This window comes from Lipotes vexillifer, unplaced genomic scaffold, assembly GCF_000442215.2.
Source record: "Lipotes vexillifer unplaced genomic scaffold, Lipotes_vexillifer_v1.1 scaffold170, whole genome shotgun sequence".
NCBI classification, from domain to species: domain Eukaryota; kingdom Metazoa; phylum Chordata; class Mammalia; order Artiodactyla; family Lipotidae; genus Lipotes; species Lipotes vexillifer.
The window spans coordinates 789,245-804,274 of record NW_006772326.1 but is presented as its reverse complement, the minus strand read 5'-3'; the positions used below and the strand labels follow the sequence as shown (position 1 = coordinate 804,274).

General features: G+C 41.0%; 1 pseudogene; it reads right to left on the bottom strand.

Moving 5' to 3' along the window:
• Positions 1-2,537: 2,537 nt before the first annotated feature.
• Positions 2,538-3,707, bottom strand: LOC103086767 (hsc70-interacting protein pseudogene; annotated as a pseudogene).
• Positions 3,708-15,030: the final 11,323 nt, after the last annotated feature.

Genomic DNA, 15,030 nt, shown 5'->3' with positions numbered 1-15,030 from the left:
AACTTCATGCTAACTGAAAGAAGCCAAACACAAAAGACCAACTTTGCATGATTCCATTTATATGAAATATCCAGAAAAGGCAAATCTATAAGAGATGGAAAGCAGGTTGCTCTGTGCCTGGAGGGTAGGAAACAGGGGTCAACTGCCAATGGACATGAAGGATTTTATTGGGGTAACAGAACTGTTGCAAAACTAGATTTTGGTGATGGTTGCCAAATTCAGTAAACTTACCAAAAACAAAACAACAACAAAAAAAACACTGAATTGTACGGTTAAAATGGGTAACTTTCATGGTATGCAAATTATACTTCAATAAAACTATTTGTTTAAAGTGAATACAGCACAAGGCCACATACAGTAAAGGTAAAGTGAGTGATGGAAAGGTTGAACAAAGGATATGAGTGTGGAATATGTGTGTGTGTATGTGCTGTATGTGTTATCTTGGGCTGGCAGACAAGCACAGATGAGCCCAACCAGAGGTGCAACGGAAAAGATCAGGTTCAGGTCTGGCCTCATGGCCCACAGTGTCATTCTTTCCTCTGCCCATTTCTTGACCTCCTGCTTGCTCACCCTTCACAGGCTGCCTGGAGACCCAGGGGTCTGTGGCCCAGTGGGCTTTCTGAGCCTAGCTTGACCCAAAGGCAAGTGTCAGCAAAGCATGTCACCCCTCTCCACTCCCACATACCTAGCTCTCCATCAGGCTGGCTGGGGCCTCCTCCATCAGAGAGGGGACTCTGGGAGTGAAGACCTGCTTAGCCTGCAATGGTCTAGCCCTAGCCTTCCAAAGCACAATGATAACACCTTTCCATGTCCCCTTAGATTCGTCCCACATTACTTCCTATGGGTTTTCTCACAGGGAGATTGAAAGGAAGCTCTGGGCTGGTTGTTTACCTCTGACATACTATTAATATTGTTGAAAACGTTTCTTAAAATGATGGCTTTCCATGTATTTAGGGATCAATCAGGCCCCCTAACCTAATCTTGGATTAACCGTCACACACCAGGGGTACACATAAATGACAGAAAATAAATAAAAATGAATGAATTCTATTTTTGAGAGTTTGAAACCTTCCAACTTAATAGGAAACAGAGTGGAAATGGGAATGATATCCTCTTGTTCTTTCAAACATCTCTGTGTCTTAGGGTCTTATAGAAAGCAGATTCAAAATAGATGCTTATTGGATTGATTAGTTCAAAAGAAACAATAACAACATTCCCTTTTTCTAAAATTCCAGACTCGATTTTGGAACCAGCCAACTCCCCTTTGGAAACCCAACAGAAAAAAAAGTAATCCATTGAAAAAATAATAATAGGTTCCTTCAGGAGACAACTCCTCTGAGAGGAGGCATGTATCTTGCTCCAGCTGGTACTTTCACATGTATGTGATTTCTTAAATCATTCAAGACATAATGACAAAAATGCCACTGACCTTTTCCTTTCTGCTAAAGTAACAAGAAAATGGCCTTGGAGATAAACTCTAGAAATTTTTCTCTCATACGACTATTAGTGTTTTTTATTTTTTTTAATCTCTGAAAGACCTAGGACAGACTTTAGAAATTAGATACCTTCTGTCAAATTGCAGTCTAACAAGATTACAGGTTAGTCTTGGGTCTCAAGTCACATGTTATAAAGATGTGAAGGTCATCATTTGGAATAAACACAGTTTGTAATATGTACTCTGATAGTAATCTCCCTGGGGCCCCAAAATATGATGGTAACTACTTTATAGGGTTGGTGAGTGGATGATGCAATGTGCCGGGATTGGCACACAATGTAGTACCCAATCAATGACTGTGGTAACAGTGGTTATCACCGTGTAAATATAAATAAAAAGAAGAGGAAAGGTAAATCGTCAATAATCATTCGAAAGGTAAATGCAGACTTAAACCAAAATTAGATACCACTTTTCAGCCACCCCAGCACAGTACTAAGAGTTAGAAAAACTGTGAAGCAATGGGAAAGCCCATCCACTGCTAGTAGGAATATAAATTAATACAACCAAATTGGAAAGAAGTTTTACATTATCTTGAAAAGTTGAACATACACATCCTCAATGACCCAGAAATTCCACTCCTAGGTACATACCCTACAGAGATTTTGTGTACGACGCCTCAGCGATCATGAGCAAGAATGTTTGTAGCAGTGTCATTTATCATACCAAAGAGTTAGAAACAATCCTACTGCCCACTGAGCTTGGATAAATAAACAGTGGTATATATACACAAGAGAATAGTATATAGCAGTAAAAGCAAATGAACTGTAGTTGTTGAATTCACATTTAATTTTACTTTATTTTTTAAAATTGCTTAAAGTTTTTAATTTCTAGTAGGAAAACATTATCTGAATGAATACCCTAATGGCAAACCACTGTAAAATATTTCAGCTGCATTTGGGGCAGAGGGGTAGGGATTATCCTCAAAGAACCCCAGCTTTCTTCATGAGAAGGTCAGAGGTACACCGTTTGTATTACTGTGACATCCATGAGGTGATCTAAGTTGCTTTACCTTCAGCAGAGGGGCTTTATTTGTCAGAGGGCATTATGCTTGACCTCCAAATTTGGCCGACAATTTATTGATGAGATTCATAACCTTTGGGTTGCTCTGATATTTTGACATATTTGCTGGGTTCTGAGCCACCCTGGAAGGCGCCACCATAACTTCTGGATCAGTCTTGCCTGCAAGGCTGCAAGAACCGCTGGATCACTAAGAATTTCATTGAGCCCAGGTATTCCTGCCATTCCAGGCATGCCCCCTCCCATTCCAGGCATTCCTCCAGGAAAATTACCAGGATTCCACCAAGAAACCACCTGGGAAAGAGCCATACTGAGCTCCTGACCCTCGTCTGGCTTATTCCTCCCTCTGGGCTCTCTCATGTTCTTCCCTAGCCTTCCTGACACTTTCTATTCTTTCTCTGATCTCTCTCCCTTCATGTTTTCGCTCATACTTTCTCCGACGTTCAGCAATTTTCTGGGCCCGTGGTTGAACTTCTTTCAGCATTGCACTAGCATCTTCATCATAATCCAGCTTACAGGCAAGGGCAGGATCATGGGCAGCTTCTTCCCAATGGCCCAAAGGTCTGTGTGCTTTCCCTCGCCATTTGTATGGCTGCGGTGAACCAGCATTTATTTCAATAGACTGTGTCACAGTCTCGGAAGGCAGCGTTTGGCTTCTGTAATTTGATGAAGACGCTGGCTCTCTTGGCCAAACGAGGATTTAGCTTGATGGCATCTGTGAACAAGTCATGGCTTTCTGTAGTTCACCATCATTTAGGGCATCAACGGCAGCCACTTTTTTATCATTTGCCTAATCCATCATCTCCTCAGTTACCTCTACATTTTCATCTCCCATTTCTGGAGGGGCATCAGTGTCTGGTTCATTCACATCTTCATTGTCAATTTCTAGATCACTTTCCTCACTTGATGGTTCATCTGTCTTTATGTTTTCCTCCACCTTCTTACTATCTGTTTTTTCTTCCTTGGTATTTGCTTCCAATTTAGTTTTATGAGTAGCAGGTGGTATTTTACCCCCCATGCTCTCCACCCACTCCCTCAGGAAGCACATTTCCTCAGTGTGCAGAACACTCGGGTCCTGCTTGCACATTTTCACGAAGGCTCGAGGCTCGCTCACTTTGTGCAGGTCCACTGTCCGGAGGCAGCAGGAGGCGGCAGGTGTGGCGGAGGCTGCGGCCGGATTCCAGCAATCAAACATTTTAGAAACACAATGTTGAACTGCAGTATGACTCCATTTTCAAAAGAGACAAACCTAAACAATATGCCATTGGGGACACACAAAAAAGCAATGGTTTCTCTGTGAAGATGTTGAGGAATGGGGCTGGGAGGCATTCACTGGGACACTAGGATTTCAAAAGAACTGACGATGTCCTATTTCTTAAACTGGGCGGTGGGTTCAAGAGTATTTTTTTTTCTCTAAATATATTCTCTTGTGTGCACTAATTATTCCTAATAAACATGAAAATAAATCTTAGTATTCACTACAAAAAATCAGTAAGGAATGTGATCAGGTGATCCCCCAAAGAAATCAATAACTAATAAGCTGATTTTTAAATCTTCAAACTTACTAGTAGTCAAATAGTTGTAAAATTTTTTAACATAAAATTTTAAAATGAGTAGTGTTCTTCAGTACTCAGGTTAACGAAGGTATTTTTAAAATAATACTTAATGCCTGTGTTAATGCAATGAGATGGACATAGTTATACTCTGCTGGAAGCGTAAATCAGCACAAGTTTTCTAAAAAGCTGTTTGATGACATATATCAGAAAGCCTTAAAAGTTGTTCCTTTGATTCAGTAATTCCATGAAATCTCAGAAAATCACAAGAGATTGATTCAAAGATTTAGACTCTATATAGCATTGTACACAAGTAGCAAAAAATGCAAAAACATTTATACATTCATGCAACAAATATTTATTGAGCACCTACTATGTGCCAAGTAGAGTTTGGGGCACCTGCAATACATTGGTGAACAAAATTGACAAAAATCTCTACCCTCATGGAATTTACATTGCAGTGGGAGGAGTAGATAATAAATGGTAAACTTAGTAAATAATGTATAAGAGTACATGAGAAAATAATAGACGCTGTGAAAAAAAAAAAAAGACAAAGCAGAGCAAGATAAGAGCAATCAGGAGTGGCCGGAGGCATGACAAAAAGGAATAGTTTGCTTCCTTAAGAAGATGACGCCTGAGCACAAGATTTTAAGGAGTTGAGAAATCTGGGTAGTGGGTCTTTGTGCATTCCAGGCAGAGGGAACAGCTAGTGCAAAGGCCCAGGGGCACAGCTTGTCTGACAATTAGAAAAACAGTAGGGAGTCCAGTGGGGCTGGTGTGGCCTGGGCAGGGAGAAGAATAGGAGATGAAGCCAGAGAGGTAAGAGTTGGGGGCAACCTTGAAGGGCCTCAAAGGCCATCATAAGGATGTAAGCTTTTACTCTTAGCAAAATGGGGAGCCCTTGCAATGCCTGGAGCAGAGAGCTATGATGTGACTTATATTTTTAAAAGTTCAAACAATGTTCACACAATAGATCAATGACTAAATAAATTACAGTAAGTCTTTGCTTGTTCAGAGTAGGAGCTCAGAAAATATTTGGAGAACAAATGTATATACTAAAATATTACACAACCATTAAAGACTATAACTGCAATGAATATTCAGGGACATGGAAAAATTCTTATCATGCATATTAAATGAAAAAAATATGGTTAAAAAATTATGGCTCCAATTTTGAATAGATAGATAGGTATGTAGATAATTGATAGATAATGGAAAGAGAAATAGATTTTTTAAAAAAACTATAGGGAGATACCATCTAATACAAAATGGTTTTAAGTAAATGGTGAAATTACAAGCGTTTTTATAGTATTGGTTGTATTTGGGGTATTTCTGGATTTTTTTTTTTTTTTTAAGCAGAGGTCTTCCTAGAAGCCCATATGATTTAAATTTATTTATTTATGGCTGTGTTGGGTCTTTGTTTCTGTGCGAGGGCTTTCTCTAGTTGTGGCAAGCAGGGGCCACTCTTCATCACGGTGCGCGGGCCTCTCACTGTCGCGGCCTCTCTTGTTGTGGAGCACAGGCTCCAGACGCGCAGGCTCAGTAATTGTAGCTCACGGGCCCAGTTGCTCCGTGGCATGTGGGATCTTCCCAGACTAGGGCTCGAACCCGTGTCCCCTACATTAGCAGGCAGATTCTCAACCACTGCGCCACCAGGGAAGCCCTATTTCTGGATTTTTTAAGAATAATAATGTATTACTTTCATAATCATAAAAAAAAAATTTATATTTTTAAAATCTACCATAAGCATATGGTATTCTTTGTAATTTCTATGCTGAATGTCAGAAAACATATCCATCGATCAAAATTATTAGATTTTTTTCTGGGTTCCTGGGAAAATGGAAGGTATTTGATATTCATTGGCTGAATTTAACAGCAGGCAGCCTGCAGTTCATCAGTGAGGCTGTCACCAGTAGTTCAATAAATCCATTGGAATCACTACAGAAGAATTCTAATGGGACCATGGAAACAATTTGGCTGGTAGAAAACAAATGATTAAAAAGTCATTACATTATCTACACAGGCAGGAGAATTGCCTAATTTAACCACGAAAGTCACTACAAAAGACCAAAATAATTACACTGTAAATGGATACCCCAAATAAGGGAATCATTTGATTTTAATGATATCCAGAGAGAAAATTATGGGTGCGGGATGAGTTTGCCAGAGCTGCGTAGAACAGCTCATTAGCGCCTTCACTGGATTCAATCGACTGCTCATTTGAATCTGAGGCGCCCAGTCCCCCTCATGGGAGCCCCTTCTTGTTAATTTCATTTTGGTGTCTGGGTCTGATATCTTCAGATGCCTGAGTCTCACTGAAGGCATGCCAGAGGACAGATGAGAAGCATCTCCTTTTAAGTTCCTACCAGGCTCAGTTTGTAGCAGGATATCAGCCTCTGTGGCCAAGAACATGTTGAAGCACCAGAAACATGTAGTAATTTGGCCCATGAGGCATATGGAGTGATGAACCAAAAAAGAGTCCTTAAGAGAACCAAAAGTGGGATTCCCATGAAACATTTGCAAAGCTCCCAGAAACATGCTTTCTCTCCCTCAAGGGAAGGTTCCATGTCCACTATTTCCTGAGGAGCTGGAGGGTGCCCCGTGTTCAATAGAATCTTCAGATCCAAAGTGTCTTACCCAGCAAAGGTGGCTGCAGAATTAAACTGTTGCTCATTTATTTAATCATTTGACAGATATTCATTGAATTCCTACCAGGTATCATTTGAGGATGAATAAATCCCTGCATTAAAAAGCGAATCATTGGGGGCTTCCCTGGTGGCACAGTGGTTGAGAGTCCGCCTGCCGATGCAGGGGACGTGGGGTTGTGCCCCGGTCCGGGAAGATTCCACATGCCGCCAAGCGGCTGGGCCCCGTGAGCCAAGGCCAATGAGCCTGCACATGCTGAGCCTGCGCGTCCTGAGCCTGTGCCGTGAGCCATGGCCGCTGAGCCTGCGCGTCCGGAGCCTGTGCTCCGCAATGGGAGAGGCCACAACACAACAGTGAGAGGCCCGCGTAAAAAAAAAAAAAAAAAAAAAAAAAAAAGTTTGAAAAAAAAAAGGCAAATCATTCAGGGACTTCCCTGGTGGTGCAGTGGTTAAGAATCCACCTGCCAATGGAGGAGACATGGGTTCGAGCCCTGGTCCAGGAAGATCCCACATGCCGCAGAGCTACTAAGCCCATGCACCACAACTACTGAGCATGCACTCTAGAGCCCGCGAGCCACAGCTACTGAGCCCGCGTGCCACCACGACTGAAGCCCGCGCACCTAGAGCCCATGCTCCACAACACGAGAAGCCATCACAGTGAGAAGCCCACGCACCTCAACGAAGAGTAGCCCCCGTTTGCTGCAACTAGAGAAAGCCTGCGTGCAGCAAGACCCAATGCAGCCAAAAATAAATAAATAAATAAATTTTTTTTTTTAAGTGAATCGTTTAGAAAGGAAAGCAGACAATAGCAAAGATCAATAAAACTAAAAGCTGGTTCTTTGAAACGATAAACAAAATTGATAAGCCAGACTCATCAAGAAGAAAAGGGAGAAGACCCAAATCAATACAATCAGAAATGAAAAAGGAGAAGTAACAGCTGACACGGCAGAAACACAAAGGATCATGAGGGATTACTGCAAGCAACTCTATGCCCATAAAATGGACAACCTGGAAGAAATGGACAAATTCTTAGAAAAGCACAACCTTCCGAGACTGAACAAGGAAGAAATAGAAAGTATGAGCAGACCAATCACAAGCACTGAAATTGAAACTGTGATTAAAAATCTTCCAGCAAACAAAAGCCCAGGACCAGATGGCTTCACAGGTGAATTCTATGAAACATTTAGAGAAGAGCTAACACCTATCCTTCTCAAACTCTTCCAAAATATAGCAGAGAAGGAACACTCGCACTCATTCTACGAGGCCACCATCACCCTACCTGGGTTTGGGATGATCTCACACATTGCACCTTACTACTCAGGAAAAAAAGAGCCTTTCGGATATATGGGTATGGTATGAGCTATAATATCAATTGGGTTCTTAGGTTTTATTGTATGGGCCCATCACATATGCACAGTAGGTATGGACATTGATACGCGAGCATACTTTACATCAGCTACTATAATTATTGCCATCCCTACAGGGGTAAAAGTATTTAGCTGATTGGCAACACTCCACGGAGGCAATATTAAATGATCACCGGCCCTGATGTGAGCCTTGGGTTTCATCTTCCTTTTCACAGTCGGTGGACTAACAGGTATTGTCCTATAGCTAATTCATCATTAGACATTGAACTTCATGATACCTACTATGTAGTTGCACACTTTCACCATGTGCTCTCAATGGGAGCTGTTTTTGCTCTCATAGGAGGACTTGTACACTGATTTCCACTATTCTCAGGGTATACACTCAACTTGTCATGAGCAAAAATTCACTTTGTGATCATATTCGTGGGTGTCAACATAACTTTCTTCCCACAACATTTCCTAGGCTAGTCTGGCATATGCCTCCATGATACTCCGACTGTCCAGACGCCTGTACAACATGGAATACCATCTCATCAATAGGCTCATTCATCTCATTAACAGCGGTCATACTGAGTCTTCATTATCTGAGAAGCATTCACATCCAAACGAGAAGTATTAGCAGTAGAGCTTACTATCACACATTTAGAATGACTAAATGGATGTCCTCCACCATATCATACATTCAAAGGACCAACCTACATTAATCTAAAATAGTCAAGAAAGGAAGGAATCAAACCCTCTCTTATCGTTTTCAAGCCAACATCATAGCCACTATGTCTTTCTTCATGAACTAGGTATTAGTAAAATTTTATATAACTTTGTCGAAGTCAAGTCACAAGTGAAAATATTGTATATCTCTATGGCATACCCCTTCCAACTAGGTTTTCAAGATGCAACATCACCCATCATAGAAGAACTGCTACATTTTCACAACCACACACTAATAATTGTTCTCCTAATTAGCTCCTTAGTCCTCTATATCATTACACTAATACTTACAACCAAGTTAACACATACTAGCACAATAGATGCCCAAGAGGTGGAGACTATTTGGACTACCCTGCCGGCCATTATCTTAATCTTAATCGCCCTGCCATCATTATGAATTCTTTATATGATAGATGAAATCAACAGCCCATCTCTTACTGTAAAATCTATAGGCCATGAATGATACTGAAGCTACGAATACACTGACTACAAAGACCTAAACTTTGATTCCTATATAATCCCAACACCAGACCTAAAACCAGGAGAACTACGACTACTAGAAGTAGATACCGAGTAATTTTACCTATAGAGATAACCATCCGAGTACTAATTTCCTCCGAAGACGTACTACACTCATGAGCCGTACCCTCCTTGGGCCTAAAGACAGACGCAATCCCAGGGCACCTACACCAAACAACCCTAATATCAACATGACCAGGCTTGTTCTACGGACAGTGTTCAGAGACCTGTGGGTCAAACCACAGCTTCATGCCAATTGTTCTTGAACTAGTGCCCCTAAAATACTTCAAGAAATGATCAGCGTCTATACTATAAACTCATTAAGAAGCTAGACTAGCGTTAAGCTTTTAAGTTAAAAATTGAGAGCCAAAGTTCTCCTTGATGACATGCCACAGCTCGATATATCGACATGATTTGTTACTATTTCATCTATATTTCTAACACTATTTATTATATTTCAACTAAAAATCTCAAAGCACATCTACATCCCCAAAATCAACACTCACTAAAATACAAAAACAACATGCCCCTTGAGAAACAGTATGAACGAAAATCTATTTGCCCCTTTCGTAACCCCAGTAACAGGCATCCCTGTAGTCATCCTGATCGTTATATTCCCAAGTATTCTATCCCCAACATCAAAACGACTAATTAATAATCGCATAATCTCCCTTCAACAGTGATTAATTCAACTCACATCAAAGCAAATAATAGGTATTCATAATCATAAAGGACAAACCTGATCGCTAATACTAATATCACTCATTCTAGTTATCGGCTCAACCAATCTCCTCGGACTATTACCCCACTCATTTATACCCACCACACAGCTCCCAGTAAATGTAGGAATAGCCATCCCTCTATGAGCCGGTGGCATCATTACGGGCCTCCGTAATAAAACAGAAGCATCCCTAGCCCACTTCTTACCACAGGGCACACCCACTTTCCTCATCCCTATGCTAGTAATTATCGAAACTATCAGCCTATTCATCCAGCCAGTAGCACTGGCAGTACGACTAACAGCCAATATTATGGCAGGCCACTTACTAATACACGTAATCGGGGAGACAACCCTCGTGCTGGTAAGCACCAGCATATTCACAGCTCTTATTACATTTACTATTCTCACCCTACTCACCATCCTTGAATTTGCTGTCGCTATAATTCAAGCCTATGTATTTACCCTCTTAGTAAGCTTATACCTGCAGGACAACACACAATGACCCAGCAAACCTACACGTATCACATAGTAAACCCCAGTCCCTGATCCCTCACAGGAGCTCTTTCAGCACTTCTCATAATATGAGGCCTAATCATGTGATTCCACTTCAACTCAATAGTTCTTCTAATACTGGGCCTACTAACTAATATTCTAACAGTATATCAATGATGACAAGACGTCATTCGAGAAAGCACTTTCCAAGGCCACCACACACCAACCGTCCAAAAGGGACTTCGATACGGAATAATCTTATTTATCGTCTCAGAAGTCCTACTTTTTGCCAGCTTTTTTTTGCCAGCTTCTACCACTCAAGCCTCGCCCCCCCCACTCCTAAACTAGGTGGATGCTGGCCACCAACAGGCACTCACCCCTTAAACCCCCTAGAAGTACCACTCCTTAACACTTCTGTGCTATTAGCCTCTGGCATATCCATTACCTGAGCCCATCAGAGCCTTATAGAAGGAAATCACAAGCACATACTCCAAGCCCTTTTTATTACAATTGCCCTCGGTGTTTATTTTATACTCTTAGAAACATCAGTGTTACGAAGCCCCCTTTACAATCTCAGATGGAGTCTATAGATCAACTTTCTTCGAAGCCACAGGATTCCACGGACTGAAGGTAATTGTTGGATCTACTTTTCTTATTGTTTGTTTCCTACGCCAACTAAAATTCCACTTCACATCCACCCACCACGTCGGCTTCGAAGCTGCTGCTTGATACTGATATTCTGTAGATGTTGTATGACTATTTCTTTACGTACCTATCTATTGATGAGGCTCAGAGTCCTTTTAGTATTAATTAGTACAACTGACTTCCAATCTGCTAGTTTCGGTACCCCCCCGAAAAAGAACAATAAACCTAATACTGACCTTATTAACAGACACAATACTAGCCTCATTACTCCTACTTATCGCCTTCTGACTTCCTCAACTAAACCCTACACAGAAAAAACAAGTCCCTACAAATGCGGATTTGACCCTATAGGATCCGCCCGCTTACCCTTTCCATAAAATTTTTCCTAGTAGCAATCACTTTCCTTCTTTTTGACCTAGAAATTGCCCTCCTACTACCCCTCCCCTGAGCAACCCAAACAACCTGAAAACAATACTTACCATAGCCCTATTTTTAATTTCATTAATAGCAATTAGCCTGGCCTACGAATGAACTCAAAAGGGGTTGGAATGAGCTGAATATGGTATTTATTTTAAAATAATACAGTGATTTCGACTCCTTAGATTACGGCTAAACTCATAACTACCAAGTGTCCCTAGTACATCTAAACATTATTATAGCTTTCACTATATCCCTTGTAGGGTTACTAATATACCGGTCCCACCTAATATCCTCACTGCTTTGCCTGGAGGGCATGATACTATCACTGTTTATCCTAGCAGCCCTGACAATCTTAAACTCACATTTCACCTTAGCCAGCATAATACCAATTATCCTACTGGTACTGGCGGCCTGCAAAGCAGCCCTCGGATTAGCCCTGTTAGTAATAGTATCAAACACATGTGGGACCGATTACGTACAAAACCTCAACCTTCTCCAGTGCTAAAATTTATTATCCCCACGATCAATATTAATACCTCTAAATTGGCTATCAAAAAGCAACACAATGTGAATTACCTCCACAACCCACAGCCTATTAATTAGCCTTACAAGCCTACTTCTTCTTAACCAATTCAACGACAACAGCCTCAACTACTCATTAATATTCTTCTCTGACTCCCTCTCTGCACCATTACTAATCCTAACAATATGACTCCTCCCACTAATATTAATAGCCAGCCAATCCCACTTACTCAAAGAATCACTCATCTGAAAAAAACGATACATCACAATACTAATCATGTTACAAACACTTCTAATCAGAATTCACTGCCACAGAGCTAATCCTATTTTACATTATATTTGAAGCCACGCTAGTCCCTACCCTTATCATCATTATCCGCTGGGATAACCAAACAGAACGACTTAATGCAGGGGTTTACTTTCTATTCTACACATTAATTGGGTCACTCCCATTGCTAGTGGCATTAACATACATACAAAACATCATAGGCTCCCTGAATTTCCTAGCACTTCAATACTATGAAGGGGGGGGGGCTATGGCATGCTACGAATCACGTTAATACTCAATCCCCTAACAGAATACATAAGATACCCTTTCCTTATGCTTTCCTTATGGGGAATAATCATAACTAGCTCTATTTGTCTACGTCAAACAGACCTAAAATCACTCACTGCCTACTCCTCAGTCAGCCATATAGCACTCGTTATTGCAGCTATCCTCATTCAAACCCCTTGAAGTTACTTAGGGGCTGCCGCCCCAACAATTGCTCACGGCCTCACGTCGTCTATATTATTTTGCCTAGCAAACTCAAATTACGAGCGAACCCATAGCCGAACTATAATCTTAGCCCGAGGCCTGCAAATTCTCCTCCCACTAATAGCCACTTGATGACTATTAGCAAGCCTAACAAACCTGGCCTACCCCCAACTATTAATCTAATCGGAGAACTGTTCATAGTTATGTCAACTTTCTCATGGTCAAATCTCATTATTATCCTAATAGGAACCAATACTGTAATTACAGCCCTATACTCCATGTATATACTAATCACAACACAATGCGGCAAATTTACACACCGTATTGATAATATTATACCTTCCTTCACACGAGAACACGCTCTTATAGCCCTCTATATCCTACAACTTCTACTCCTGTCACTAAACCCTAAAATCATCTTGGGCCCCCTATACTGTAAATATAGTTTAAAAAAACCCACTAGATTGTGGATCTAGCAGCAGAAGACTAAGACTTCTTATTTACCGAGAAAGTATTGCAGGAACTGCTAATTCATGCCCCCATCCCTAATAGTATGGCTTTTCCAAACTTTTAAAGGACGGTAGCTATCCATTGGGCTTAAGAACCAAAAAACTGGTGCAACTCCAAATAAAAGTAATTAACCTATTCCCTTCCTCTGCCTAATCACACTACTAGTACTAATTATTCCAATCATGGTAACTAGTACAAACCTCTACAAAAATGATAAATATCCATCATATGTAAAAAAAATACCATCTTATGTGCTTTCATTACCAGTCTAATCCCAACAATAATATTCCTTCACACAGGCCAAGAAATACTCATTTCAAACTGACACTGAATTACTGTCCAAACACTTAAGTTGACGCTTAGCTTCAAAATAGGTTATTTCTCAATTGTATTCATACCAGTGGCATTGTTTATCACAGATTCTATGATCTATCATAGAATTCTCAATATGATATATTCATTCAGATCCTTACATCAACCAGTTCTTCAAGTATCTACTCTTCTTCATCACCATACTATTCCTTGTTACAGCCAACAACCTCGTCCAACTTTTTATTGGATGAGAAGGGGTAGGAATCATATCCTTCCTGCTCATCGGATGATGACATAGACGAACAGACGCAAACACAGCTGCTCTTCAAGCAATCTTATATAACCGCATCAGAGATATTGGATTCATTATATCAATGGCATGATTTTTATCCAACACAAATGCATGAGACCTACAACAAACTCGACAACAAACTCGCATACTCGACCTATGCCCTTTAAACCTCCCCCTCACAGGACTCCTACTAGCCGCAGCCGGAAAATCAGCCCAATTTGGACTTCACTCCTGACTCCCCTCAGCAATGGAAGGTCCTACCCCAAGTCTTGGCCCTACTCCACTCAAGCACAATAGTTGTAGCGGGAATTTTCCTACTTATCCGATTTTACCCTTTAACAGAAAACAACAAACTCATTCAAACGATAACGCTTTGCCTAGGAGCCCTTACCACCCTATTCACAGCCATATGTGCTCTCACCCAAAACGACATTAAAAAAATTATTGCCTTCTCTACCTCAAGCCAATTAGGTCTAATGGTAGTAACAATCGGTATTAACCAACCTCATCTAGCAGTTTTACATATTCGCACACATGCTTTCTATAAAGCCATACTATTAATGTGCTCTGGATCCATTATTCACAACCTAAACAACGAGCAGGACATTCGAAAAATAGGAGGCTTATTCAAGACCTTACCCATCACTGCAACAGTGCTTATCACTGGATGTCTAGCGCTAATGGGAATACCTTTTCTCACCGGTTTTTACTCAAAAGACCTAATTATCGAAACCGCCACCACGTCTTATACCGATGCCTGAGCCCTATTAATAACTAACCGCTACCTCCCTCACAGCCAGCTATAGCACTCGCAATATCTTCCACACTACTGGGACAGCCCCGCTTCTCTCCTTCAGGTCCTATCAATGAAAACAACCCGCTCTTAGTTAACTCCATCAAACGCCTGTTAATCGGAAGTATTTTTGCTGGCTTCGTCATCTCCAACAACATCCCTCCAACAACCATCCCCCTAATAACTATATGTTTGCACTTAAAAATAACTGCCCTTGGGCTTCCCTGGTGGTGCAGTGGTTGGGGGTCCGCCTGCCGATGCA